Source organism: Triticum dicoccoides, chromosome 7B, assembly GCF_002162155.2.
Source record: "Triticum dicoccoides isolate Atlit2015 ecotype Zavitan chromosome 7B, WEW_v2.0, whole genome shotgun sequence".
Taxonomy (NCBI): Eukaryota; Viridiplantae; Streptophyta; class Magnoliopsida; order Poales; family Poaceae; genus Triticum; species Triticum dicoccoides.
In genome coordinates, this window is record NC_041393.1 from 432,577,671 (window position 1) to 432,583,736 (window position 6,066).

Below are 6,066 nucleotides of genomic sequence, written 5' to 3' on the forward strand. Positions count from 1 at the left end.
AGGGGGATGTTCAGAGTTGTACTAATTACCGTGGAATTAAGCTGATGAGCCATACAATGAAGCTATGGGAGAGAGTCATTGAGCACCGCTTAAGAAGAATGACAAGCGTGACCAAAAATCAGTTTTGTTTCATGCCTGGGAGGTCGACCATGGAAGCCATTTTCTTGGTACGACAACTTATGGAGAGATATAGGGAGCATAAGAAGGACTTGCATATGGTGTTCATTGACTTGGAGAAGGCCTATGATAAGATACCGCAGAATGTCATGTGGTGGGCCTTGGAGAAACACAAAGTCCCAGCAAAGTACATTACCCTCATCAAGGACATGTACAATAATGTTGTGACAAGTGTTCGAACAAGTGATGTCGACACCGATGACTTCCCAATTAAGATAGGACTGCATCAGGGGTCAGCTTTGAGCCCTTATCTTTTTACATTGGTGATGGATGAGGTCACAAGGGGTATACAAGGAGATATCCCATGGTGTATGCTCTTTGCGGATGATGTGGTGCTAGTTGACGATAGTCGGACGGGGGTAAATAGGAAGTTAGAGTTATGGAGACAAACCTTGGAATCGAAAGGGTTTAGGCTTAGTAGAAGTAAAACCGAGTACATGATGTGCGGTTTCAGTACTACTAGCTGTGAGGAGGAGGAGGTTAGCCTTGATGGCTAGGTGGTACCTCGGAAGGACACCTTTCGGTATTTGGGCTCAATATTGCAGGAGGATGGGGGTATTGATGAAGATGTGAACCATCGAATCAAAGCCGGATGGATGAAGTGGCGCCAAGCTTCTGGCATTCTCTGTGACAAGAGAGTGCCACAAAAGCTAAAAGGCAAGTTCTACAGGACGGCGGTTCGACCCGCAATGTTGTATGGCGCGGAGTGTTGGCCGACTAAAAGGCGACATGTTCAACAGTTAGGTGTGGCAGAGATGCGTATGTTGAGATGGATGTGTGGCCACACGAGGAAGGATCGAGTCCGGAATGATGATATACGAGATAGAGTTGGGGTAGCACCAATTGAGGAGAAGCTTGTCCAACATCGTTTGAGATGGTTTGGGCATATTCAGCGCAGGCCTCCAGAAGCTCCAGTGCATAGCGGACGGCTAAAGCGTGCGGAGAATGTCAAGAGAGGGCGGGGTCGACCGATTTTGACATGGGAGGAGTCCGTTAAGAGAGACCTGAAGGATTGGAGTATCGACAAAGAGCTAGCTATGGACAGGGGTGCGTAGAAGCTTGCTATCCATGTGCCAGAGCCATGAGTTGGTTGCGAGATCTTATGGGTTTTACCTCTAGCCTACCCCAACTTGTTTGGGACTAAAGGCTTTGTTGTTGTTGTTGTTGTTGTTGTTGTTGTGGATTGCAGTAGCGACCAGGGTGGTGGCGACGACCAGGGCCCCTGCTCCTGGCTGCGCAACAGGAACAAGCGATTGGCTGCCAAGGTGATTCTCCGGGTGAAGAAGCCGCCAAACCATCCCTTTTCCTGTATGTCTATGTGCCCCCTAGCTCTGCTTAACTACGTCTTTTCAGATTTGTGGCTTTTCAATTTTGTAAATATGTGCACTTATAATTTTCTCAATCTTCTCCGATTTGTATGTGTCCACTCTTTCATATAAGATGTAACATGCCATGACGTTTCATTGCCATGTTGCTAGAATCATGCATTACAATACACTGAATTTGTACCATTATAGGCAATTATAGCATAGCTGAACACATGATGGCTGGTATATGCATTTAATATCATATATAGTACTTCCTCCGTTCGGAATTACTTGTCGTAGAAATGGATGTATCTAGACATTTTTTAGTTCTAGATACATCCATTTCTGCGACAAGTAATTCGGGACGGAGGGAGTAGTATAGGAGACATGCTTATATCACCATGCTCGATGTCTTGTTATATCTGGGGAAATCAAGTAGACAGTATCAATCGATATATTCTTACAATGCTGTTAACTGAGTTGCTTCTTGGGAAGGTTATCTTCTGTTTATGACTTTTTGTCTACCGTCATGCTATTCAGGGGTGCAGTTGTTGCTCATCGCCATCTACCTTCTGTAATCCCATCTCCTACAATCTTCGCGTTTACGATCACTGTCACCTCCTTTCTTAGTCAGCACGGAGGCAGTTGTGGTTGTCTGATACGAGGCGGTATGCTTCCTAGATCTGCTCAGTTATGTTCTTTTTGTTTGGGCTGTACATCATATTAAACATAGTGTTTCTAAACCATTATCTTTCCTTTTTCCTGTTGCCAGATGGCTGCTGCACCCAATGCCTTCTCGGCTCATTTGGAGAAGTAGATCGTTGAGCAGATAAAAGATTCCATCGTTTTTGTGGATGTCTTTCCCAACTTGGACTACAAAGACGATTTGGAAAATCTTATGGCTGCGGTGAAAACTGTTCCAGTGAAGAAAAGAGAAGAGGTGCTGAAACAGGGACAATCTGGCACTGGCTCTGTTGTGGGAGTTACAGAAGATGAAATCACCATCCTATCAAGTGCCCATCTCATTGAGCATGTCTTCACAGTATCAAAGCCCATTTCCGTTCGTGACGCCAATACATATTTCTATACAAGTGTACTTTGCGATCACTATGAGGCTAGTTTCAGTGAACCTGGGCAAAGGAGACATAGTCAAAGGGTGTATGGCGCAGCTACAATTATTGGCATAGATTGTGCACAGGACTTACTCCTCATCTCTGTCCCACGAGTAAATATCATGAACTTGGCGAGGAAGTGCAATGCCAATCATCCTCCTCTTACCTTCAGTTCAGTCCCCCCCAGTGCAACTTGATGAGTGTGTTATGCTCTCGTGGCCTCCATTGCAGCACCGGACTGTGGTTAAGGGTAGTATCTGTCACATGGAAAGAGCACTCTATGATTCAGTGAAGGAGGAGAACAACCCTGTTGGGTATGGGATGAATCTCATGCAAGTAAATATCGCGAGTGAGAAATGGAGCTCTGGAGCTCCACTATTGGATGGCAGGGGAAATGTTATTGGGATCCTACATGGAGGCTTGGGAGGTCCATTCTCTTACTTTGTCTTGCTCCGTCGCATACTACCGTTCCTGAGAAAACATGGCATAAATCCGCGTAAGTTATCACATTTATGTTCTAATTTTGTGTACTTTTGTCAAGTTGTAAATATCATTGACAATGACCTGTGCATAATATTCAGGTGTGGGGTAGTAATTTGTCCATGCTCATTCCTGTCCAGAGGACATGCCACTCCCACAGCTATTGGTGGTAAGTTATCCACGTCTTCTTATTGCAACCCATCCTTCACGCTTACATGTGGCTAGGCATTCCTATTGTAGCCGCTAAAAAAAGGGTATTCCTATCATATTCTAGTTGGCTGTTTCTTTATGTTGTTAATTGGTCGTGTTACAAAGCAAAATCTATAAATCAATAAGAAGGTTGTAATTTTTTTGCAGCACATCTTATGGATGTGAATAGTACCTTGTGTTTGAGGGGAACTGTGTGAACACTTAGCTGCAGATGTACTAGAACTGTATGAACTTAGTTCTCTCGGTCATCCAATATAGAGTAACGGTCTATAGAAAAAAATCCATGTTCCCTTGAAGCTGATATGGCTGTGACAAAATAATTTTCTTACTATACAGCTCACAGTGAACATAATAAACTGGTATGTACAAAATAAAGAGTGATTGGTATACGATTGCAATACCTTCAGCACGGAAACGTTGTTATTGCCAGTTGTACACACATCATTTTGCAAAGCCGTGGTGATAATTTCTTTAGCGTAGAACTTTTCGAGTTTAAACCTTGCATTTGAACTATATAAGGCAACAGATTATCCTAAATAGCCTATCAAGCCTGGTGATTTTTTTTAAAAGGTGGAGAAAAGATTCACCCTTGTTAGAAAAGAAAAGTTACTCTTGATGAGGCATTACAGCAAACCCGTTGTGGATGGGTGTCACAAAGACATGCAATGCCCTGACCTAAATGCTACAACCCTCAACCCAGGCTTAATCATCTTTTAATGGAAAGATATCTAATCCAAGTAACTGGTATGCACATATTGTTAAGAATGAAATTAATACTTAATTAGCAAGTCAATTCTAGATTGTTCAAACTGATATTAGAGATAAAGATGAGGAAGAGGGAGCGGTTTCCATACCTTATTTCCTTCTGCTATCACGCCATTGACAGCGTCTTCCGTCAGTCAGAGCAGAGAATAGGGTGCGCTGTAGAGTGCATGGATCTGGGGGATGGTGCAGAGGGGGCGGCGGAGGAAAGGGGCCAGAAGGTACATCAGATTAGCAGAACCCACCTAGCGAAACCCAAAGCGCCAAGTCTTTTCACACAGTATTGATCCACATGTGACCTCTGGATTTTCCCCGCAAATAATAATTGTAAGCGCTTGATTCATGGGACAGGGTATTCTTCCTTTAATCAGTTACTCTAATTGGCTCATTTTGTATGTTGTGAACTGGTGGACTACGAAGAAAAACCTACAGGAATGCTGTATCCTTTGTAGTCCTGTGGATATGAACACATTACTGCAGTTGGTTAGTCGATTCGCTTATTTAACTTTTGTTAGAAATTTACTAAGTATGGGAAAACAGCAAAAGATACTAAGATCAATTATTTAGCCGTGTCCTTCATATTAATCTGGAAAGGTTAATTGTCAATTTTCTGTGTCCATTAAACATAATCTGATGTTGCTTTAATTCTATATATATTTGAGTTCCAGTTTGTCTTCTCACTTGGTTCTACTGTAGTTTCTTGACAGCAATGTTGGTTCGACTGCTTCATTGGCAAGTACATGCACAAATGGAGGCCACCCTGCAGCAGTTCATGAAGTTGCAGCCAAGTTATCTCTCTGTTGACAAACATTATCTTACGTCGCTCTCTGGTTTGAACTCCATGTTAGGATATACTACGTGATGTTTCTGTCTTATCTAAACCGAGCTCTGCCTTCTGTTACCAGTTGAGTTTATGAGTTACGGGGTCCACAGGGCCAACCTTGGGCATCGATGCTATTTTGCTTAAGATATACTCCCTCCGTTCCAAAATATGAGTCTTTCTCGAGATTTCACTATGGACTACATATGGATGTAGATAGACATAGTTTAGAGTGTAGATTCACTCATTTTGCTCCGTATGTAGTCTCTTATTGGAATATTTAAAAAGACTTATATTTAGGAACGGAGGGAGCACGTATGACTTTCTGCATGGTGCAGAGTCCCGCCTAGTGCCGCCCGTCTCCGGTCGGGCTCTCGTGCTGGGAGCTGGCGCCAGCTCCCATCAAGCGCCAACAGCTGTCCTGTTGAACCCCACCACTCATAAAACGATTTCTACTTTACTGAATATCTTCTCCCTTGCCGTGCGAGAGGATTCAACCGCCATGCGGTCCATTGGCCATCGCATCGGACCATGGCCGGCGGCAAGATGGGAGCTGGCGCAGAGTCCCGGCTAGTGCTGCCCGTCTCCGGCGTGCTGCGGTGGCTGGGGGCTGGGGCTGTGTTTTTTCCTGCCACTCGTCAGTCGTGTGATTGAAAAATGGACTAGAATGGCTAGGTGAAGCTTCCATTCACTCGTGTGATTGAAGAACATATTCGTATGTGATTGAAAAACAGATTAGTAATGATAGATGAAGCTGGATAGCTCCTATACTTCAAACTTCCTTACGAGCATATGTTAATATCCGCACAGGTGCTGGCTAGCTAGTACAGAGGTCGACGAAGCAATGAAGTTTTGCCTGTGGTCTGTGGAGTTTGCCTCCTCGCTTGCATCTTCAAGTGTGACTGCATGACCTTCCACGGCATCTCGGCCACCACCCACGGCCGACCGGTCACACGCGCTGCATTTCCAGTTTCTCCCAGGGAGCATATCGGCCTACGAGAGAATGACGTCCCGGGAAAGAAGCTGCCTTGGTTTGGGCTTGGGCTCGCCAGAGGCAGGCGGCTGTAGCGGCATATCCGCGATGGCTCCGTCTTGCCGGCGTTGCCGCCGGCCACAGTCAGAGGCCACGGATGAAATCCTCTCCCACGGAGCATGGAGATAACCCAAGGGAAAAGATACTCAGTAAATTGAAGACTTG

At 44.7% G+C, this 6,066-nt stretch overlaps 1 long non-coding RNA gene across 1 annotated transcript; it reads left to right on the forward strand.

Moving 5' to 3' along the window:
* The first annotated feature begins 1,240 nt into the window (after positions 1–1,240).
* LOC119335466 lies at positions 1,241–5,031 on the forward strand. Its single transcript, XR_005161883.1, has 5 exons — positions 1,241–1,442; positions 2,025–2,152; positions 2,257–3,092; positions 3,178–3,245; positions 4,745–5,031. It is a non-coding gene; the product is annotated as an uncharacterized LOC119335466 (long non-coding RNA).
* The last annotated feature ends 1,035 nt before the right edge of the window (positions 5,032–6,066 follow it).